The following is a 25,334-nucleotide window of genomic DNA, read 5'->3' on the forward strand; positions in this document are numbered from 1 at the left end:
ACATCAACAAGGAGACAGTAGATTTAAATGACACTATAGCCCAAATGGATCTAACAGATATCTACAGAACATTTCATCCTACATCTAAGGACTTTACATTCTTCTCAGCAGTACATGGAACCTTCTCTAGGATTCACCACATACTAGGCCATAAAGCAAGTCTCAGCAAATTCAAAAGAATTAGAATCATACCATGCAGCTTCTCAGACCACAAAGGAATGAAATTGGAAATTAGCAACTCGGGAATCCCTAGAGCACATGCAAACACATGGAGATTGAACAACATGCTCCTGAATGAACAATGGGTCATAGAAGAAATTTAAAGAGAAATCAAAAATTTTCTGGAAGTAAATGAGGCTAACAGCACAACATACCAAAACCTATGGGATACAACAAAAGCAGTGTTAAGAGGAAAATTTCATCATGAAAGGGTGTTGTATTTTATCAAATGCTTTCTCTGCGTCTATTGAGAGAATCATATGGTTTTTCTTCTGCAGTCTGTTAATGTAGTGTATTACGTTGATTGTTTTGCGAATGTTGAACCATCCCTGCATACCGGGGATGAATCCCACTTGGTCTGGGTGGATGATCTTTCTGATGTGTTGTTGCATTCTATTGGCCAGAATTTTATTGAGTATTTTTGCATAAAGAAACTATGGGACATGTACTCCATAGAATACTATACAGCAGTAAGAAACAACGAAACCCAGTCATTTGCAACAAGATGGAGCAATCTGGAAAACATCATGCTGAGTGAATTAAGCCAGTCCCAAAGAGACAAATATCATTTGTTTTCCCTGATCGGTGACAACTGAGCGCCAAAGGGGAAACCTGTTAAGTGAAATGGACACTATAAGCAACAATGAACTGATCAGCTCCTGTCCTGACTTTAGATGTACAATGTAATACTTTATCCTTTTTAGTATTTGTTGTTGTTGTTGTTGTTCTAGTACTATTGGTTGACCTCCGTAATTAACACACAATTATCCTTAAGAGTTTAAATTTTAACAGAAAAGTGATCCCTGTTAAATCTAAGAGTGGAAAAAGAGAGGGAGGAGATGAACAATTTGGAACATGCTCAATCGGACTGGCCGCAAATGGTGTAGTCAGAAAAGTGCCAGGGGATTCCCACACAATCCCACCCAGGTGGCATGTACCAATGCCATTGCACTAGTCCAAGTGATCAATATCAGCTCACAATTGATAGCTCTGATAGGTCTAAGAGTCAAAGAGATCACACAAACAAGACAAGTAACTGCTAATACTAACTGATAGAATCAAAAAGGGAGAGAAAGATCCAACATGGGAACCGGGATACACAGCAGACTCATAGAATGGCAGATGTCCTAAACAATACTCTGGCCTCAGAATCAGCCCTCAAGGCATTCGGATCTGGCGGAAGAAGCCATGAGAGTATAGCAGGCATGGAAAGCCAAGATATCATGGAAAAAAAAAAGACCTAAATGAAAGATCTCTGTGAGTGACATACCAGTGGAAAGAACGGGGACATCAAAGAAGGAGGTACCCTTCGCCGAAGGGAGGAGAGAACCTCCACTTTGACTATGACCCTATCGGAATAAGATCAAAGTCAGCGAACCCTAAAGGCTTCCATAGCCCTGGCAACTCATGACTAGAGCCTAGGGAGATTACTGATGCCATGAACAGGAGTGTCAAATTGTTAAATCAGCAACAGGAGTCACTGTGTACTTACACCCCATTTGGGATCTGTCCCTAATGTGTCGTCTAAAGCGAAGTGATGCTATAACTAGTACTGAAACAGTATTTTTATACTATGTGTTTCTGTGTGGGCACAAACTGATGAGGTCTTTACTAATTATATACCGAATTGATCTTCTGTACATAAAGAGAATTGGAAATGAAAAAAAAAACAACCTGGTGTTAAAATGGAAATGGCATAGAAAATTAATTAATTTGAAAAAAAAATTATGTAGGATCTCTGTCTTTAATGTGCTGTACATTGCTATTTAATGCTATAATTAGTAATCCAATGGTAGTTTATTCACTTTACGTTGCTCTGGGGACAAAATGTTGAAATCTTTACCTAATATATACTAAACTGATCTTCAATATATAAAGAGAATTGAAAATGAATCTTTACATGAATGGAAGGGGAGAGGGAGCGGGAAAGGGGAGGGTTGCGGGCGGGAGGGAGTTATGGGAGGGGGGAAGCCATTGTAACCCACAAGCTATACTTTGGAAATTTATATTCATTAAATAAAAGTTTAATTAAAAAAAGAGGAAAATTTATATCAATAGGTGCCTACATCAAGAAATTCAAAAGGCACCAAATAGATGAGCTTTCAAGTCATCTCAACGATCTAGAAAATCTGCAGCAAACCAAACCCAAACCCAGTAGAAGAAGGGAAATAATTAAAATCAAATAAGAAATCAACAGGATTGAATCCAAAAAAACATTACAAAAAATCGGCCAAACAAGGAGCTGGTTTTTTGAAAAAATAAACAAAATTGACACCCCATTGGCCCAACTAACTAAAAAAAGAAGAGAAAAGACCCAAATCAATAGGATCAGAGATGAAAAAGGAAACATAACAACAGACACCACAGAAATAAAAAAGAATCATCAGCATCACCTTAATTCCTAAGCCGGAAAAAGATGCAGCATTGAAAGAGAATTACAGACCAATATCCCTGATGAACATAGATGCAAAAATACTCAATTAAATTCTGGCCAATAGAATGCAACAACACATCAGAAAGATCATGCACCCAGACCAAGTGGGATTTATCCCTGGAATGCAAGGATGGTTCAACGTCTGCAAAACAATCAACATAATACACTACATTAACAGGCTGCAGAAGAAAAACCATATGATTCTCTCAATAGACATACAGAAAGCATTTGATAAAATACAACACCCTTTCATGATGAAAACTCTAAGCAAACTGGGTATGGAAGGAACATTCCTCAATACAATCAAAGCAATATATAAAAAACCCACAGCCAAAAACCTATTGAATGGGGAAAAGTTGGAAGCATTTCCTCTGAGATCTGGTACCAGACAGGGATGCCCACTCTCACCACTGCTATTCAATATAGTTCTGGAAGTTTTAGCCAGAGCTATTAGGCAAGAAAAAGAAATTAAAGGGATACAAATCGGGAAGGAAGAACTCAAACTATTCCTCTTTGCAGATGATATGATTCTTTATTTAGGGGACCCAAAGAACTCTACTAAGAGACTACTGGAACTCATCGAAGAGTTTGGCAAAGTAGCAGGATATAAAATCAATGCACAAAAATCAATAGCCTTTGTATACACAGGCAATGCCACGGCTGAGGAAGAACTGCTAAGATCAATCCCATTCACAATAGCTACAAAAACAATCAAATACCTTGGAATAAACTTAACCAAGCACGTTAAAGATCTCTACGATGAAAACCACAAAACCTTAAAGAAAGAAATAGAAGAGGATACCAAAAAATGGAGAAATCCTCCATGCTCATGGACTGGAAGAATCAATATCATCAAAATGTCTATTCTCCCAAAAGCAATTTATACATTCAATGCAATACCAATCAAGATACCGAAGACATTCTTCTCAGATCTGGAAAAAATGATGCTGAAATTCATATGGAGACACAGAAGACCTCGAATAGCCAAAGCAATCTTGTACAACAAAAACTAAGCCGGAGGCATCACAATACCAGATTTCAGGGCATACTACAGGGTAGTTGTTATCAAAACAGCATGGTACTGGTACAGAAACAGATGGATAGACCAATGGAACAGAATAGAAACACCAGAAATCAATCCAAACATCTACAGCCAACTTATATTTGATCAAAGATCCAAATCTAATCCCTGGAATAAGGACAGTCTATTCAATATGTGGTGCTGGGAAAATTGGATTTCCATGTGCAGAAGCTTGAAGCAAGACCCATACCTATCACCTTACACAAAAATTCACTCAACATGGATTAAAGACTTAAATCTACGACCCGAAACCATCAAATTATTAGAGAGCATTGGAGAAACCCTGCAAGATATAGGTACAGGCAAAGACTTCTTGGGAAAGACCCCAGGAGCACAGGCAGTCAAAACCAAAATTAACATTTGGGATTGCATCAAATTGAGAAGTTTCTGTACTTCGAAAGAAACAGTCAGGAAAGTGAAGAGGCAACCGACAGAATGGGAAAAAATATTTGCAAACTATACTACAGATAAAGGGTTGATAACCAGAATCTACAAAGAAATCAAGAAAATCCACAACAACAGAACAAACAACCCACTTAAGAGAAGGGCCAAGGACCTCAATAGACATTTTTCAAAAGAGGAAATCCAAATGGCCAACAGACACATGGAAAAATGTTCAAGATCACTAGCAATCAGAGAAATGCAAATCAAAACCACAATGAGGTTTCACCTCACCCCGGTGAGAATGGCTCACATCCAGAAATCTACCAACAATAGATGCTGGAGAGGATGTGGGGAAAAAGGGACACTAACCCACTGTTGGTGGGAATGCAAACTGGTTAAGCCACTATGGAAGTCAGTCTGGAGATTCCTCAGAAACCTGAACATAACCCTACCATACAACCCAGCCATCCCACTCCTTGGAATTTACCCAAAGGAAATTAATTTGGCAAATAAAAAAGCCATCTGCACATTAATGTTTATTGCAGCTCAATTCACAATAGCTAAGACCTGGAACCAACCCAAATGCCCATCAACAGTAGACTGGATAAAGAAATTATGGGACAGGTACTCCATAGAATACTACACAGCAGTAAGGAACAATGAAACCCAGTCATTTGCAACAAGATGGAGTAATCTAGAAAACATCATGCTGAGTGAATTAAGCTAGTCCCAAAGAGACAAATATCATTTGTTTTCCCTGATCGGTGACAACTGAGCACTAAAGGGGAAACCTGTTGAAGTAAAATGGACATTATAAGAAACAATGACCTGATCAGCTCTTGTCCTGACTCTAGATGTACAATGTAATACTTTATCCTTTTTAGTATTTGTTGTTGTTGTTGTTGTTCTAGTACTAGTGGTTGAACTCTGTAAATAACACACAATTATTCTTAGGTGTTTAAATTTTAACTGAAAAGTGATCCCTGTTAAATTTCAGAGTGGAAGAAGAGAGGGAGGAGATGCACAATTTGGGACATGCACAGTCTTGCCCCAAATGATGGAGTTAGAAATGTGCCAGGGGATTCCAATACAATCCCATCAAGGTGGCATGTACCAATGCCATCTCACTAGTCCAAGTGATCAATTTTCTTCACATTCGATGGCTTAGATAGGTCTAAAAATCAATGGGATCACACAAACAAGACAAGTGTCTGCTAATACTAACTGATAGAATCAAAAAAGGCGAGAAAGATCCAACATGGGAAGTGGGATACACAGCACTCATAGAATGGCAGATGTCCTAAACAACACTCTGGCCTCAGAATCAGCCCTTAAGGCATTTGGATCTGGCTGAAGAGCCCATGAGAGTATTGTAGGCATGGAAAGCCAAGACACAATGGAAAAGAAAAAAAGAAGAAGACCTAAATGAAAGATCTCTGTTAGTGAGATCCCAGTGGAAAGAACGGGGCCATCAAAGAAGGAGGTACCTTTCTCTGAAGGGAGGAGAGAACTTCCACTTTGACTATGACCCTATCGGAACTAGATCAAAGTCAGCGAACTCTAAAGGCTTCCATAGCCCTGGCAACTCATGACTAGAGCCTAGCGAGATTACTGACGCCATAAACAAGAGTGTCAAATTGTTAAGTCAGCAACAGAAGTCACTGTGTGCTTACATCTCATGTGGGATCTGTCCTTAATGTGTTGTCTAATGTGCAGTGATGCTATAACTAGTACTGAAACAGTATTTTTACACTTTGTGTTTCTGCGTGGGTACAAACTGATGAGATCTTTACTAATTACATACTGAATCGATCTTCTGTATATAAAGATAATTGGAAATGAAAAAAAAACTGGTGTTAAATTGGAAATGGCATAGAAAATTAATTAATTTAAAAAAAAATTATGTAGGATCTCTGTCTTTAATGTGCTGTACACTCTTATTTAATGCTATAACTAGTACTCCAACAGTATTTTTTTTTTCCGCTTTGTGTTGCTATATGGGGGCAAACTGTTGAAATCGTTACCTAATTTATACTAAACTGATCTTTTGTATATAAAGAGAATTGAAAATGAAACATGACGTGATAGGAAGGGGAGAGGGAGCGGGAGGGGGGAGGGTTGTGGGTGGGAGGAAAGTTTTGGGAGGGGGAAGCCATTGTAACCCATAAGCTGTACTTTGGAAATTTATATTCATTAAATAAAAGTTTAATTAAAAAATAAGCCTGAGAATGCAGTGAAAGATACCCAAGGCTTTGGGCCTCTGCACCCTTGTGGAGACCCAGATGGAGGTTAAGACTCCTGCTTCAACTTGTCCCAGACCTAGCCATCACTAATAGATTCTCTCTGTGTGTGTGTGTGTGTAATGCTGCCCTTCAAATATATATATATATATATATATATATATATATATATATATTGTACATTAATCTACTGCCTAAAAAAAAATAAAATAAAAACACTCAAAATCAGTGGCTGCCCTTGTGGCACAGTGGGTTAACCCAACAGTTGTGATGCTGGAGTCACGTATCAGTGTGCTAAATTCTGAATGATTGACATTTTGCCCAGTTCCCTGCTGTTCCACTTGGGAAAGCAGTAGAAAATGGCCCAAATGCTTGAGTCTCTGACACTCATGTGTGAGATCAGTTGGTATTTCTGTCTGATGGCTTCAGCTATGTACAACTTGGTTGTTGTCATCATTTGAGATGTGAACCAATGGATGAAAGTTCTCTATCAGTGTGCCTTTCAAATAAATCATTAAAAATAAAAAAATGCATGAATATTTAAGCTTAATGCTAGAAAACATTTGATTAAATTCAGCATCTAAGCTTTAAAAAACTGTTAGCAGAGAAGTAAAATATCAGCATTTTCTTATTATAATTAAAATTATAATTTTATAGGCTCTCTGAGGAGCCTATAACAATCAGTATAATTAAGATAAGACAATTAAAGCTCTTTTCCTTGGAGTTTACACTGACAAAGCTACCTCTTTCAATTCTATTTCTGCAACATTGTACTAGAAGTGTATTCAGGAAAATGAAACAACAAAATAGAAGCATCAGAAAAATGGATCAATTCTTAAACAACAAAATTTTATTTTATTTTTACACAATTTTATTTAATAAATACAAACTTTGAAAGTACAACTTTTGAATTATAGCAGTTTTTCTTTCCATAACCACCCTCCCACCTGTAAAACATCCCATCTCCTACTTCCTCTTCTATCCTATTCTTCATTAAGATTCATTTTTAATTATCTTTATATATAGAAGATCAACTTAGTATATACTAAGGAAAGATTTCAACAGATTGCACCCACACAGATACACAAAGTGTAAAGTATTGTTTGAATACTAGTTTTACCATTAATTCACATAGTACAACACATTAAGGACAGAGATCCTACATGGAAAGTAAGTGCACAGTAATTCCTGTTGTTGATTTAACAATTGGCACTCTCATTTATGATGTCAGTAATCACCCGAGGCTCTTGTCATGAGCTGCCAAGGCTATGGAAGCCTCTTGAGTAAACAAACTCTGACCTTATTTAGACAAGGCCATAATCAAACTGGAAGCTCCCTCCTCCCTTCAGAGAAAGGTACCTCCTTCTTTAATGGCTCATTCTTTCCACAGTAATCTCACTCATAGAGATCTTTCATTTAGGTCATTTTTTGCCACAGTCTCTTGGCTTTCCATGCCTGAGAAACTCTAATGGGCTTCTTAGCCAGATCTGAATGCCTTAAGAGCTGATTCTGAGGCCAGAGTTCTGTTTAGGGCATTTGTGATTCTATGAGTCTGCTGTGTATCCTGCTTCCCATGTTGGACCATTCTCTCCTTTTTAATTCTATCAATTATTATTAGCAGGCACTGATCTTATTTATGTGATCCCTTTGACAATTAATCCTATCTTTATGATCAATTATGAACTTAAACTGATCACTTTGACTAGTAAGATGGCATTGGTAAATGTCAACTTAATGGGATTTGGAACCCCATGGCATGTTTCTAGCTCTACCATTAGGGTTAAGTCAGAGTGAACATGTGCCAAACTGTACATCTCCTCCCTCTCTTATTCCCACTCTTATTTTTGACAAGGATCAATTTTCAGTTGAATTTAAACACCTAAGAATAATTGTATGTTAATTAAAGAGTTCAATCAATGATATTAAGTAGAAAAAGGAAATACTAAAGGGAATAAAATAGTAAGTTGTTCCTCAACAGTCAGGACAAGTGCTGATCAAGTCATTGTTTCTCATAGTGTCAGTGTCACTTCTATAGGCTTCCTTTTAGGTGCTCAGTTAGTTGTCACAGATCAGGGAGAACATATGATATTTGTCCCTTTGGGACTGGCTTATTTCACTCAGCATGATGTTTTCCAGATTCCTCCATCTTGTTGCAAATGACCAGTTTTTTTTTATTGCTCTGTAGTATTCTATAGAGTACACATCCCATAATTTCTTTATCCAGTCCTCTGTTGATTTGTATTTAGATTGAGTCCAGGTCTTAGCTATTGTGAATTGAGCTGCAACAAACATTGAGGTGCAGATAGCTCTTTTACTTACCAATTTACTTTCCCTTGGGTAAATTCCAAGGAGTGGGATGGCTGGGTCATGTGGTATGGCTATATTCAGATTTCTGAGGAATCTCCAAACTGACTTACATAATGGTTTTACCAGTTTGCATTCCCACCAACAGTAGATTATTGTGCCTTTTTTCCCATATCCTCACCAGCATCTGTAGTTTGTTGATGTTGATATGTAAACCATTCTCACCGGGGTGAGGTGAAACCTCATTGTGGTTTTGATTTGCATTTCCCTGATGGCTAGTGATCCTGAACATTTTTTCATGTGTCTGTTGGCCATTTGGATTTCCTCTTTTGAAAAATATATGTTTAAGCCCTTGGCCTATCTTAAATGGGTTGTTTGTTTTGTTGTTGTGGAGTTTCTTGATCTCTTTGTAGATTCTGGTTATTAAACCTTTATCAGTTATAGTATTTCCAAATAATTTCTCCCACTCTGTCAGTTGCTTCTTCACTTTGATGATTATTTATTTTGCTGTACATAAACTTTTCAGTTTGATGTAATCCCAGTTGTTAATTTTGGCTTTAACTGCCTATGCCTCTGGGGATTTTTCCAAGAAGTCTTTGCCTGTACCAATATCTTGCAGGGTTTCTCCAATTCTCTCTAATAATGTAATGGTGTCAGGTCATAGGTTTAGATACTTAATCAAAGTTGAGTGGATTTTTGTGCAAAGTGTAAGGTGGGGGTTTTTCTTCATACTTCTGCATGTGGAAATCCAGTTTTCCCAGCACCATTTGTTGAATGGAGTGTCCTTGTTCCAAGAATTGGTTTTAGCTCCTTGATCAAATATAAGTTGGTTGTGGATGTTTGGATTGATTTCTAGTGTTTCTATTCTGTTGCATTGGTCTATCCATCTGTTTCTGTACCAGTACCATGCTGTTTTGATTCAACTGCCCTGTAGTATGTCCTGAAATCTGGTATTGTGATGCCTCCGGCTCTGTTTTTGTTGTACAAGATTGCTTTAACTATTCAAGGTCTCCTGTGCTTCCATATGAATTTCAGCATCATTTTTTCCAGATCTGAGAAGAATGTCTTTGGTATTTTGATTAGTATTGCATTGAATCTGTAAATTGCTTTAGGGAGAATGGACATTTTGATGATGTTGATTCTTCCAATCCATGAGCATCGAAGATTTTTCCATTTTTTGGCATCCTCTTCTATTTCTTTCTTTAAAGTTTTGTAATTCTCATCATAGAGATCTTTGACATCCTTGATTAAGTTTATTTCAAGGTATTTGTTTTTGTAGCTATTGTGAATGGGATTAATCTTAGTAGTTCTTTCTCAGCTGTGGCATTGCCTGTGTATACAAAGGCTATTGATTTTTCTGCACTGATTTTATATCCTGCTACTTTGCCAAACTCTTCTATGAGTTCCAATAGTCTCTTAGTGGAGTTCTTTGGATCCCCTAAGTAAAATATCATATCATCGGCAAAGAGGGATAGTTTGACTTCTTTCTTCTCAATTTGTATTCCTGTAATTTCTTTTTCTTGCCAAATGGCTCTGGCAAAAATTTCCAGAACTATATTGTGAGTGGTGAGAGTGGGCATCCCTGTCTGGTACCAGATCTCAGTGGAAATGCTTCCAACTTTTCCCCAATCAATATGATGCTGGCTGTGGGTTTTTCATAAATTGCCTTGATTGTCTTGAGGAATGTTCCTTCTATACCCAATTAAACAACAAAATTTTCAAAATATGTGATTGAATCTACAATCTACAAAGGTAATTCAAAACAAACTATAAACTGATAAGAATATTAAGTGATATTACTGAATATAAGATGAATATATATCAACTGGCTTACCATTAGCAGCAGGAAAAAATAGCCATTTTAACGGACAAAATACAGACTAGAAAACTTCTATAGAGTATCTTTAAATATTTTTCAAATCATTAAAAAATCAAAATGACCTAAAACAAAAATAAGTCAAAAACATGGAGAAAATGAAAAGCTCAGAATTCATTATATTTTGAGTAAATTTCATTTCTTATAAAGGAGTTTATTGGAAGCTCCAGGTCATAAGATCCCAGCAGAATCACAGGCATTGGAGGGTGGGAGAGATCCCCACTCTCATGTGGTTGAGTCATCAGGAAGGTGACAGCAGCCCCTGCTCTTAGGAGAGTGAGGCCCCAGGAGGGTGAGCACCTCCAGACCTGAGCCCAAGACTCAATCCTCACTACCCCCATCAGCCACAGCCTGGATGAATGGCACCCCTGCTCCCCACCCCTCACAGAAATCTAGTAGGCATGACTCTGATTGGCTGCATCTTCTCGGACATGATGCCTGCTCATTGGCTCAGCAAACTGTTCAATTAGACACACTGGATCAACAATGAAGAGCAACATGAGGTCTTTTTTTCATGCTGCTAAATACAGCTTCTCCAGTCTGCTGCTTATAGGGGTTCCAGGAGGCTCAGTCTTTGTCATTCTGTGAAGTTCTCTCACTAAAAGAGCCAACAGAAGGATGCCTGGACAGCTCAGAATCTGGAATATGGTGTTTGTGGGGTTAGTTGCCTCATGCTTGCAGGATGGCAGCTGGCATGGGACTCTGGATATCTTCTCACTCCTGAATGTAGTGACTTTGGCTCAGCCCTAGAGCTCTGTATTTTTCCAAATTATGTGGTTAGGATGTGCAGGTTCTCAGGGAGAATCCAGACCTCATGCATGGAATTTGGGGGGGGGGAATCCATGATTTGTGGGATCCCCTGTACCTTGCTTCTCCTCCTGGATAATGTAATTCCCCTCAGCTAGGAAATAGATCACTAAATCCACAACCCAGTGCTCTTGGTACAGCTCTTCCTAAAGGTGTGAGGCTCTCATTTTGTGGTTGCTGGATATGAGCTGACCCTTGGGCAGGGATATCAGCGACAACCCAAGCAGCTGCCAAGAATACTTTTTTGGAGGCTCTCCCTTTTCTCCCAGCCTTAGCATCAGCTCCCTCTGAATATCTGTTGATACAAAGAAATGGTATTTGCAGGGGAGTTGAGAGGCTCCAAGATGGCTTAGATCAAATGTGATACCCACTGAAAATCTTCTTTCTCTGGCATTTGGGTTTCATGACATTTGGACCTGATTTAGGTCATTTGTTCCTGTACCAACTGGTGTAGATAATATTTTTAAAAGATTTTTATTTATTTATTTGAGAGGTAGAGTTTCAGACAGAGAGCGAGGGAGAGACAGAGAGAAAGGTCTTTTATCCTCTGGTTCTCTTTCCAAATAGCTGCAACAGCTAGAGATGGGCTGATCTGAAGTCAGGAGCTACAGAAGCCCCTGGTGCAATTGACAACAGAGAATAAGAATCATAAAAATAATGCAACACAAAGAATTTCTGCCAACTGAATCTGAAATGAAGATATGATTTTCTTTTCATATATGTATATTCAACTCCTTTACTAGGACTAAGTTATTTTCCAAACTAAATGCTTAAGTAAAGCTTTTATTCCTGCCAGTTCCAATTGAGAAAAAAATATGGTTAATTAAGATTATTAAGAGCAAGAAATAATTCTGGTATATAGATAATTTTCAAAAGTAGTTAAATATTTTAAATAGCTGTTACAGAAGTGACTTTATTCTGTCTCATGATTTTTGTTACATATGTGTATATGTATATGTTGCATATTATGTCTTAATGGTAAAAAAATTCCTTTAAGAGCTCTGTTTTAACTGACATAGGTAAATGAGTGCTCACATAAATTAAAACTATTAAATTAACCCAAATATCTTTTGATTCTGTAGAATCAAAATCAAAGTGGAGTAAGTATGACTAACAGCTAATTCCAGATCTCTTGCTTCTGTACATATTACCTTTGCTTGCTAAAGGCTAAGGGTATATCTTGTGAAACTATGTGGGACTAAATTCCAGGAACTGAGAAAGGGTGTGCCCAAGTGGTCTTCCTAAGTTGACAGAAATGCACTCTGCACTGTAAGCTTACTACTATATCTTGGATTTGTTATTGTTCCTGGACTTGTTATTGTTAATTGTTATCTTACAATCATATTCTGGGTTTTTATTGTTCACTGCATACCAGGGGTTCAAAATTGTGAGCCCTAGTGTACGGCATCCTATAAAAAACTGTGTAACTCGCTGTTAGGGCCTGCACTCTGGTAAGGAGTGTCGGTCCTTAACCCATTGCCTTGTCTCTCATTTTCAATAAAATTTGTGTGTGACTGCCACTGGTTTTTGTAATATTCTATTTTAGCTGATGAGTAGATTAAACAATTCATGTGACCTAAGTAAGTATCAACTAGGTTGTTTTAACCTTGGTGATAGATATAACTTAAAACTATTTTCAGAGTCATTGACATATTTTGTGCCTGGGTTTGCTGGTCAAGCAAAAGTTAAACATTTTTTTTTTTTGTGGATACTCAACATCATAAAAGTTCAATTTTGACCTAAGAATAAATGATGCGCATTAGTAGAATAATGTAATGTTCATTAATTCTAACCTCTGGGGTTGTTATTTGGCAAGACATGACTCAAGATTATAACCATACCAGTCTAATATTTTAGTTTCTTTAAAAAATCTATAATTGTTAGCAATAAATTGGTAAACATAAAAGAAATCTTTTCAAATTTTTGTACCATTTGCTTTTTTAAGAGCTTATTTATTTATTTATTTTATTTTTTATTTGAAAGTCAGAATTACACAGAGATAGGAAAGGCAAAGAGAGAGGGAGAGAGAGAGAAGTCTTCCATCCCCTGGTTCACTCCCAAATTGGACACAATGGCTGGAGTTGCACTGATCAGAAGCCATGAACCAGGAGCTTCTTCTGGGTCTTCCATGTAGGTGCAGGGGTCAAAGGCATGGGGTCATCTTCTACTGCTTTCCCAGGCCATAGCAGAGAGCTGGATTGGAAGGGAAGCAGCTGGGTCTCAAACCAGCACTGATATGGAATGCCGGTGCTTCAGACCAGGGCATTAACCTGCTGCACCACAGTGCTGGCCCCTGTAATGTTTCCTTTTTAAAAATTGTAAAAGACAATGGACTTTCTGTTTACATAAATCATTGACATAAGACAAACCATTTTAGACTACTTTAAAATAATTTTAAATTTTATATGTTCTTTTATTAAAATACTTTGCTCTTATATTAGAGGCTTTTTAGGATTATTTTGAAGGACCCAAAGCTGGCGGGGTCCTTGGTAGCACCCTGGGGACCCAGAAATTCAGACTCCAGACACCGGCGATGCAAACAGGAAGAGGCAGTTTATTTACATTTTGCGCAAAATGGACCCCTCCCTCCTGAGAGAGTGAGGTCCTGGACGAGGGATACAGGCAGTATTTAAAGGCAAAAACCACAAAATTATCTTAAGCAAGTGAATACAAAGGGGAAGGGGGTTTTTGTTTACAGTAATTTCACTTATCTTAGTATACAGCAGTTCTACTTATCTCAGTACACATCAGTTTTACTTATCTTAACCATTGCACAAGGCGGATTTCCAAACTGCTATTCCCTGTTATCTGCTAAGTTGCAGTTTCCCAGAAGCTGACCTTTCTTAAAACTTTTTAACTGACCTTTCTTGAAACTTCCTAGTTTTTTTAGCAGGTTAGTCTGGTAAATTTTCACAATTTTCCACAAGTCCTTCAATTTCAAAATGCAAATTAAGGAACCAGTAGATAGGGAAGAGAAAAATGAGAATGAAAATGTGTCTTGGCACATAAGATGTGTTTTAAATAGCAAAGTGGTAGCTTCAAGACTCGCAAGAGAGAAGGCCCACACTTCCAGGAATGAAAAGTCCTTGCCAAGGTCTTGTGTGCAACCTAAAGGTCAACCAATGAAGATCAGACGCACCTCAACCTTTAACCCCCATGCCCTGTATCTATAAAAGGAGCCCTCCCAACCTCTGATGCATGACTTCCCTGGCCCCCACTCTGTTGGAACTGGTGAACCTTGCTCAGGAGTGGAATCCCAATAAAAATCTGTAAACTGATTCATTTGGCTGGGAAGATTTGTTACACACTGGTCACCTTGCACAAAGAATGCAGCTGGTATTTGTCCTAACATGAAATAAAACTGGTGTTTGGTAAGGAGAGAGAGGAACAAAGCAGAACAAATAACTTAAGGAATATAAGGGAATATAAGAATGTTACAGATTTGTAGCGGATAATTTTGTGTGAGATTGCTTTGGCTGAGATTAGAAGGAAATTATTTCTATGAGTTTCTCACAATTGAGCATTGTTACATAAGTACAAAGACAGAGCTATGGATTTGGCCAATATGCTAAAGCAATAAAGTTATTTAAAATATGTATATATATAGATATATATGTATATATAGATATTTAGATATGTATACATATTGGAAGGGGAGATGCATATATAGATATATATGTATATATACATATATATATAACAGATATATATCTGTAATAAGTCATAGTGCTTCATTGTGAAAACTATATTAATGTAGTTTCCCTTTTAGCAGTTTCCACTTAATTGATGATTTTCTTTGTCAAATTTCTAGGCATCTCCTGTAAGTTATTTCTTCCTCCTTGGTTCTGACTGTTGTGACCTGACATTAAAACTTTTATTTTAGAAACCTAAGGTTATAGGATAACTTGATTCTTCTGCCTTTTTGTTAGGTAGGAAGTCAGAAATTAACCTGTGTGTGACAAGGTTCTAAGGGAATTGACATCTACAGCAGTCCAGCATTCGCATTTCAAAGTCACCCAATAACATTGCAGGTGCTGTCCAGTATCTGCATTTCAAAGTCCTGCCCACAGACTCTGATAACCTTCCAGGGGGTCCTGCCCCTTCTACCTGGCCTGATAAGCATTCTTCCTCTAAGGCAGGCACCCCACGAGAGAAGTCTCTTGGCCAAGTTAGCCAGGCTTCCCCAGTCTGACTTCAGTGGGGAAATCAGAAAGGAATTTTTTGTATTTACACCTAAGAAGTCCTTTGTTCTGGAGAAGATGGGGAGAAAAAAGGCAGAAAGGCAAGACCCAGCCCCTTAAAAACCTTTGCTTAAATGTGAACTAGGCACTCTCTCAGGTTCTGTCTGGAGAGGCGCCCATCTGTTCTTATGTATGTCCCAACCCTAAAAAAATTTTGCTACTTTGCTTTCCACTGCTCTCTGTCTCACAGAGAATTCTTTCTTGCATGAATACAAGGGCCCTTAGCTTCTTCTCCAGTGACATTTCCTTAATGTGTTTAATTTTTCCCATGTAATCAGACAATTTCTTAAGCTTTTGTTTCTAATGTTGAGTCAGAATTTCCCAATCAACGCACAAGGCACAGTCACTGGTGCAAAAGCAGAGGTTTATTTGTTACCAGCCGGCTGGGACCGCCTACCCGCACACAGCCATTTAGCAGTGCACAGGCAAAAGGCCCTCTCGTTTGCATAAGAGAGGTTTTTTTTTTTTTTTTTTTTTTTTGACAGGCAGAGTGGATAGTGAGAGAGAGAGACAGAGAGAAAGGTCTTCCTTTGCCATTGGTTCACCCTCCAATGGCCGCTGCGGCCAGCGCATCTCGCTGATCCAAAGTCAGGAGCCAGGTGCTTCTCCTGGTCTCCCATGCAGGTGCAGGGCCCAAGCACTTGGGCCATCCTCCACTGCCTTCCCGGGCCATAGCAGAGAGCTGGCCTGGAAGAGGGGCAACCAGGATAGAATCCGGCGCCCCAACCGGGACTAGAACCCGGTGTGCCGGCACCGCAAGGTGGAGGATTAGCCTGTTAAGCTACGGCACCAGCCGCATAAGAGAGGTTTTTATAGCCTCACACTTACAAGGGTGCAGGTCATCTCCTTTGCAGGTTACATTCTTATTCTCTATATGGCAATATATTGGGACCTAACGTGTTCATTGGTTCATTTAAACATAAAGACTATCTATGTTATGTGGCGGGAGGGCCACACAAAGAGATGGCACAAGGAAGAACTGATGGGAAGCATTGGGTCATAAATTCCAGGGGAGCTGGTGGGGGGTAGGAGGTCATAAATTCCAGGGGAGCATAGCAGGCAAGCAAGCAGCCAGAGTACAGAAGCGGAACTGGCATTTAGTAAGCTAGGGACTCCAACTCCTACACTCCACACTTTTTCTTCTGGTATATAAGAAACCTTTCTTATAATTTTATTTTAGACTTAACTATGTGTCTAATTAACTTATGTCTAATAATCTATAGCTCTATGTTTAACATTAAACTATTGTATATATTATGACAATGTAAGCTTAACATATAACCATAATCAGTAAACAACAGTTAATTTAACCATAATCAGTAAACAACAGTCAATATAACCATCAATATCATAGCAATATCACATCATTAATGTCATGATAGAAAATTAAAGACAGAAATTTAACATGAGGACTCTAACTCAGTATGGAACAGTGGCTCATAATCTTGTCTCAAGATCATCCTGTCTCTAAATGAAGTGAGTTTGTGTGAACCCTGGAACCTCACAGCTTTCCAAATTGTGTATGGAGAGCAAGAGAATCCCCATGGAGAATTCAACTTTCATATGTGGCCTGATTTCCCTAAGCAGAGAAACCAGGTGTCCAGCTCACAACTCTCCTCTCAGCACAGCCCTTCTTAGGGTTCTTGGTCAGTTTTCTTGTTGCTAATAACAGAATATCTGAGTCAGTAAATTAATTAAATTTTCTGGCTGCTGAGGTGTGCCTCACTCAGAACCTTGGAGTAAGACCTCTTAGTCTGCATCGCCTCAGAATGATCCCCAATGTGTGCAAACCTGGATAATGTTCTGAGTTTGAGTTCCTTTGTGAATTGTGGGATTAACAAGCTGCTTCCCAGAGCTAGTTTTTTTTTCATGTCTTTGTAGAAATTTGTTGCCTTTTAATTACACTTTACCCACATATTTAGAAATTATGTGTCATGATTTCAATGTTAGACATTTTCTTGCATAGAAATCTGAGATTATCCAATGATAAAAACTGAAAGGAAAGAGAAGTGTTGACATTGTTTTCTGCTAAATTTGAGTAAGAATGTTAGCATCCATAGAGTCAGTACCCATTAAAATAAATGGGCCTTGGTCAGTTCAGGTTTTTTCCCAGTTTCTTCCCCTTTTCCTCTACAGAGACCACATCCTGACTCTTTTTGGTGTTTTTGATTGCTTACATTCTGTTTATCTAAACCATGAGTTTCCCTTGCTTTGTATTTGATATTTGTGACAATATCTTTCCTGGTTTCCGTTTCTCATGTGACAATTCTTGGTCAATATTTTTTTACATGCCAGAAAAATGCTGTCAGGTTATAGATTGTGGGTAAGCTCTGATTTTGTAGGAAACATTGATAGTATGGGTGAATTAATTGTCTATCTTTTCATCCATATATACTATTTTTGTGATTTTGCAGCATTTGGAATTACCTTACTTATTTATTTTCTCCATCAAATTTTAGCTGACATATCTGCACAATGACATATTGATAACTACTAATTAACCCTGGTGGGGCATTTATACCATTTTATTTATCTGTACTGATTAATAGTGGTCTATATTTGCAGTTTTGTAAGCATTTTTCTAATATATTTTGATGGTCTATTTAGGAACACTGATATGAAGCATTGTAATATCCTCATGAAGAACTGCCTGTTCCTCTCACTATATAAACCTTGTAATTTTTCTTACATAAATCCTAATTAACCTAAAATACATATTGCTTTTACAGGCTTCATTGTGCTGGTGTTATAATGAGCTATGTTTCTGCATATTTTTGATTTAATTAGTTTATATCTTCATTTTTCATTTTTGAAATCTGTATATATGTATATTAAGTTAGAATGATTTTTGGAAATATATATATCAAGACAATCACCATATTTATTATACCATATTCCTATTTTACATAATGAAAATACTCAAAACCTAATGTCTTATTGTAATTAACTATCATTATCATGTTACACAGTAGACTACTTGAACTACTATGCAAATGAGATTTGTTCTCCTTTGACCTAAATGAATTTAAATCCCCTCCATATGTATATACATTTCAGTAGTTTTCCTATAGACAGCACAAAGATGGGTCTGGGCTTAAATTTTCCTATATAAGTTGATTTTAATTAGCATATTTAGATAATAAACATTTAAAATGATTATTGATATAGTTGGCATAGTGTATATCATATTTGTTATGGTTTTCTTTCTGTTTGCATTATTTTTATGTCATATTTATTAATTGCTCATTTTAAATACTAAAATGCACAGGGAAAAGGATCCTCCAGCTACTGTTTTAATCTCTAAAACTCTACCAGAGTTACAGCTTTGCTAGGCTTAAGATATGTGTGACCCATGTGTGACAAGGGTCCAAGCACTTGAGCCATCACCTGCTGCTTCCCATGGTGTTCATTGGCAACAAGTTGAATCAGAATTGGAGCTATTGTACTCAAAATTGACATTTTGATAAAAGATGTGGCCATCACATTTGATGTGCTAACTGTTGCACCAAACACCCATATTAGTTCTTATTTTAATTTTTTACTTTTTCTTATCATTTTATTTTTTAATTTTTATTCATTTATTTTATTTATGCAATGCAGAAAGAGAGTGGTCTATTATCTGCTGGTTTCATCCTCAAATTCCTGTAACAGTGCAAATTGGCCTAGCCAAATAAGGAGCTAGGAACACAATCTCTGTCCAAGATTCAGTTATCAGATATCTTGAGCAACCACCTGCTTCCTTCCATGGTGAATATTAGTAGGAAGCTGAAATTGGGAGTTTAGTCACAACATAACTTTGGTACCCCAGTGTAGGATGAAGGCACCGAAGGAGCCTCTTGAAAAATTATGCCAAATGCCCAACTTCTCTTTTCCTTTAAATTGAACATAGTGTAAGATCTCACTTAAATGCATTATTAAGGCATCAGGAATCAAGAATGGGAATAAAACAAGTAAATATATTGCTGTAACTTCATTTGTTTTTGGTCTTTTCCTTACGTGGTCTGACATCCAAACTTATGCTGCTCTTTCTGATGAATTCTTTCCTTATGAGGGAAAGCAAGAAACAGTGAATGAGAGAAAGGGCTCCTACTCACAAGTTCATTTCAGAAATGCTCACTACCTCCGGGGGTATCAGGTCTAAACCAGAGAGCTGGTAACTCAATCCAGGTTTTCCATGTGGGTAGCACAAACTCCATGTCTTGAATCATCACATTGGCTTCCCAGCATCTGATTTAAGTGGAAGCTGGAATCAGCATCAGAACCATTTATTCCATTGTGGAATAAATTTTCTTAATTGCCACAGTAAGTATTTATCCCAAACCTGTTTTTAAACTGAGTTTTTAAACATGGAACCAAGGTTGAACATTGTGCCTGTATTTTGACAACAGTGTTCAGAATGAATGAAACAGTATAAAGTGGTGAGGTTGTGGGCAGTGGGTTAAGCCACCAGTTGGGCTGCCCTTGTTTCATATATTTGTGCTTCATTCAAGTTTTGAAGAGTTCACCCTTTCAATCCAGATTCCTGCCAATGCATCTGAGGGGCATTGAATGATGGCTTAAGTACTCATATATCTTCCACACACATTGAGGACACAAAAGGAGTACCTGCCTGACCCATCCTCAACATTTGAAAGCATTGATGTGTGAACCAATGGATGCAAGATCTCTGTATCCCACCTCTGTACCCTTTTCAAGTAAGTAAATGAATCTTAAAAACAGTATAACTGTTCTTCCTTCTAGGTTCAAGTTTAGCTTTGCAACAATGGAATTCATAGAATATCAGAAAGTCTAGCTATAAATCATGCAAGGGATGAGTAGAAAGTCAATTGGCAAGGCAGCCTTGATTTTTAAATTGTAAGATTATTTGCATTTAAACCATAATGATACTGGAAATTACTGGCTGTTTTCTCATGCTTTGTAAATGAAGTTGCTTTGTTCATTACTTTTTGTACATAGCTCATTGTGTATAGAGAAGCACCTCATTTAAAAAATTGTATTCAATCTTTGATTAACATGTACTAATTGTATATTATTATAAGGTAATGTACAACATTTGAGAAGTTACATAGCATAACTTAATCAATCTTGGAAACCAGGTTTTCCATTTACTTTCTTTGTGTTGATTGCCCACAAGCTCCTCTACTCCAGCTTCTGATAAAATATATCTTTTTGTGAACTACAATCTCAGCGCCATATTATGGCATATTGCAACTGGTTGCTTCTTTATAACTCTCTTTCTGTATCTGCTATCTTACCTGCCTGTATCCTCAGTAATCACTCTTCCCATCCTGATTAAAAACAATTATAAATTTATATCAGCTGTTTTTAGACACTACATATGAAAGACAACATGTTAGATTTATTTCTTTCAATGCTGCTCTTATTTCTCTTAAGTGTCTCCAGTTCCATCCATTTTGCTGCAAATAATATTGCATACTTTTTAAATTACTGAATGAGGTTATGTTGACCCTTAACCCATTGACAGACACATAGGTTGATCCCATACCATGGCTACTGTGAATAGTACTATAGTCAACACAGGAAGGGAGGTATCTCTTTGATATGCAGATTGAATTTCCTTCTGACACATACACAATTTTTGGAGAGGTTTATCACTTTTCATTTTTTGAGGAATGACCATATTGGTCTCTATAATGCTCAGGCTAATTTGCATTCTCATCAGTAACTTACTAGGTTTTTCTTTTCTTCACATCCCATCAGCATTTGTTTTTTGGAGTGAGGTGATACCCAGTGTATTTCGATTTAAATTTTCCTATAATTAATTATATTGCATGTATTTCCATATTTCTTGACCATGAATATTTCTTCTTTGGAGAGATGCCTGTTCAGGTCCTTTCACAATGTTTAACATTGTTTGTTGTATAATTTGAGCAGTTCCATATATATATTTTGGGTTTCACTGCTTTATCAAATGCAGAATTTCCAAATATTTTATCCCAGTCTTTTGGGTTTTTAAAATACACAAAAACCATAAACAATGATCAAATCTCAAAGGGCCAATTTCACTCATATACACTACATTTTTGTGATCTGTACATTAATTACCACAAATCACAGAAAACATGCAATATTTATCTTTTAGGGGCTGTCTTATTTCACTGAGCACAGTGGTTGCTAGTTCCACATATTTTGTTGCAAATGACAGTGTCTCATTCATTTATACAGCTGAGTAGTATTGCATAGTGTACATATGCCACATTTTCTTTAACCAGTATTCATTTGGTGGACCTCCAGGTTGATTACATCTCTTAGCTTCTGTGAATTGAGCTGCAATAAACATAGGGGTTCAGGTAAGTTTTCTCTATATTTTGTGAATTGCTGGTCTTACATTTAGATCCTTGACTCAGTATCAGTTGATTTTGTATCAGATACTAGTGGAGGTAATTTACGTTTAGTCATGTCCAGATGGACATCCAATTTCCTCTGGACCATTTACTATTTGCATTTGCTTTACAAGTTAATTTTTATTACCTTGTCAAAGATCCATGATCTGTAAATATCTGTGTTTCTTTCTGGAAGCCTCCATCCTCTTACTCTGGTTTATGCATCAGTTTTTATGCCAGCGATTATGTTGCCTCTGTAGTATATATTGAATTCATGTGTTGTGCCTCCAGATTTGTTCTGTTTCTCAAGATTGCTTTGTCTATTTGGGATTTTTTTTAAATCCATATGAATATATGAAGTTTAGGTTTGTTTTTCTAGATATGTGAATCATTTCTTTGAAATTTGATGTAAATTATATTGTATCTGTAAATTGATTTGGATACTATGGAAATCCTGGGAATTACTTCAAGCCATGAACATGAGAGTTTTTGGACTTTAATTTCTTTTATTTTGTAATTTATTTATTTTGTAATTTTTGTTGTAGAGGTATTTCACATCCCAAGTCAAATTTATTCTAGGATATTTTATTCTTATTATGAATTTAATTTCTCCTATACTTTCTTTGTAAATGGGTTCACAATAGTATAGATATATAAAATTGTTTCTGATTTTTTGTATTTACCTTATATCCTGCAAGTCTGCCAATGCCATTTACCAGTTCTAACGTCCTCTTGGTGAACTCATTGTACTTTTTATCAATAGAATTAAGTCATCTGGATATATAAATGATTTGAATTTCTTCTTTCCTATTTCTATATCTTTTATTTCCTTCCCTTGTGTACTTGTTTGGCCCAGAACATACATTGCAATATTGATTTCAAGAAGAGAGTGTGTGCATCACTTTATAGTTCCAGATCATAGAGGAAATACTTTCAGTTTTTAGTCATTCAATAGGATTTGGCTCTGGGCTTCTCTAATGTATTTTTTTCCCTGAAGTAGGTGCAGTCTAAAAATATTCTGCTCAATACTTTTCTCATACATGGATGCATTATTTTATGTGAATATGTTTTCTACATCTATTTAGATGACTATAATGTTTATTTTTTGATTGATGTGAATTATTGGAATTATGATTCACATTCATATTTTCTCTATTCCTAGGTTACATCTGAATTGATTATGATATCTGATCTTGTTTATATGTTTTTGAATTCTAAAATGGAATCTATTATGAGGAGTACGTTGCATCTATATTCATCAGACACTCTGGTCTATATTTTTTATTTGAACCACAGAGAATCAGAGATAAACGTAGATTTTCCAAATGTCAGTTCACTTTAAGAAATGCTGGCCTCATATGATGAGTTTGGAAAGTTTCTTTCCCTATCATTTTTTCAAATAATTTTAGAAAACATGGATTTTTTTTTAATTTGATAGATTTTAGTAGTGGAGATATTTGGTACTGAACTTTTATTTGAACACTTTTGTGAGGTTTTTCAAAATGAAGAAATTGAACACAGGGGCCTCTATCAGAGGAATGTGCCAGAAGACAACTTTCAGCCAGCACATTTTATTAGAGGCTACAAACAATTCAACAAGCTACCAAGCATGTAGGCACAGAAATACACTAACCAAAGTACACCATATGAACAGGAAAAGTCGAAACCTATGTTCTGAAGGACAACAGTCATGCAGTACCAGTATCCAGAATCTTATTTACAGTCTTGAGCTCCTGAAACCAGTATTTACCATTAGTTACAGATTACCCACCCTGCTGCCTTCTGCCGTCACATTCCATAGGAAGGGTGTGCACTCACCCAGCCTGCACAGGCAAAGACAGAACTGCAGACATGTCCTATTCCAGGGGAATGTGCTCCCCTAAAAACATTTAGGAAGTATCTTCTACACATGTTATTTTTGACTTAATGTTGTTACTCACTATTGGTCTATTCAGGTATTTTATATATTCCTGGCTCAGGTTTGGTAGGTTATATGTATCCACAAAATAAACATTTTTTTTCAATTTTATAATTTACAGTTGCTGTTACTATTCCTTAGTGATCCATTGTATATCTGTGATATGAATTGCAGTGTCTCCTTTTTATTTTATTTACTTGAATCTATTTTATAAAACCTAGCTAAGAACTGTTATTCTATTAAAAATCAGAACTTTAACACACTTATCTTTTTTTTTTTTACTTTTTTTTTGACAGGCAGAGTGGACAGTGAGAGAGAAAGACAGAGAGAAAGGACTTCCTTTTTTCTGTTGGTTCACCCCCTCCAATGGCCACTGTGACCAGTGCATTGCGCTGATCTGAAGCCAGGAGCCAGGCACTTCTCCTGGTCTCCCATGCGGGTGCAGGGCCCAAGGACTTGGGCCATCCTCCACTGCATTCCCGGGCCACAGCAGAGAGTTGCACTGGAAGAGAAGCAACCGGGACAAAATCTGGCACCCTGACCGGGACTAGAACCCAGGTGCCAGTGCCGCAGGCAGAGGATAAGCCTACTGAGCTGTGCCCCCAGCCAATACACTTATCTTTAATATTAATATTCCTTTTATTTCTGCTCTGATCTTTATTGTTCATTTCCTTGTATATTTGGTTTCTTGTTTTCTAGGATCTTCAAGATGGATACTCTGATTTCATATTTGTTTTCTCTGTTTAGATGTTTGGCCACATGAAACCACAGTTTAAATTTCTGTATTTCTGATAACAATACTGGCATACTAGTTGGCTGCCAAAAATGTATGCAGAGACAGGAGGATATTACCATGCTCTGGTTGCCACAACCCAATACTGTAGAATGTGTTGTTTGATCAAAGCAACATTTTTCTTGTGGTTTTAGAGAATGAAAATTTAAATGCAAGGTAATAGCAGGTGCAGTTTCTCCTGAAGCTTCTCTAACTATCACATTGCCACTGCCTTGCTGTATCCTTACATGAGATTTCCTCTGTCCATGTATATACCTTTTTATAGGATCTTAGTTCAATTTGAATCAATGCTTCACAATTATAATATCATTTGATGTTAATTACATGCTTAGAGGTCTTTCTGCAAATAGGATCTCATGGATGGTTAGAAATTTATGAAATAAATTTTGGAGACAGCTGCTTTGGGCCATATACACATACACATACTATCATGAAAATGATGGGTGTATATAGATAAAATCAACATAACATTTTATAAATTTAATAAAATTTTATTAAGAATTTTCTTTTAATTGGCTTATAGATAAGATTGTCCATAAATTTAAGCTGCTAAAATCAATCAAAGATACATTTTAATTCATGTGACCTGAATCTCTGCATCATATGTTTTATACTTGTTGGTAGAAAGAAACTAAAAACATTTTATATGGTTGTGCTTAAGTTTACTGGCTAAACAAACTACACCATGTTAGA

This window comes from Lepus europaeus, unplaced genomic scaffold (genome assembly GCF_033115175.1).
Source record: "Lepus europaeus isolate LE1 unplaced genomic scaffold, mLepTim1.pri SCAFFOLD_3_1, whole genome shotgun sequence".
In the NCBI taxonomy this organism is placed as follows: domain Eukaryota; kingdom Metazoa; phylum Chordata; class Mammalia; order Lagomorpha; family Leporidae; genus Lepus; species Lepus europaeus.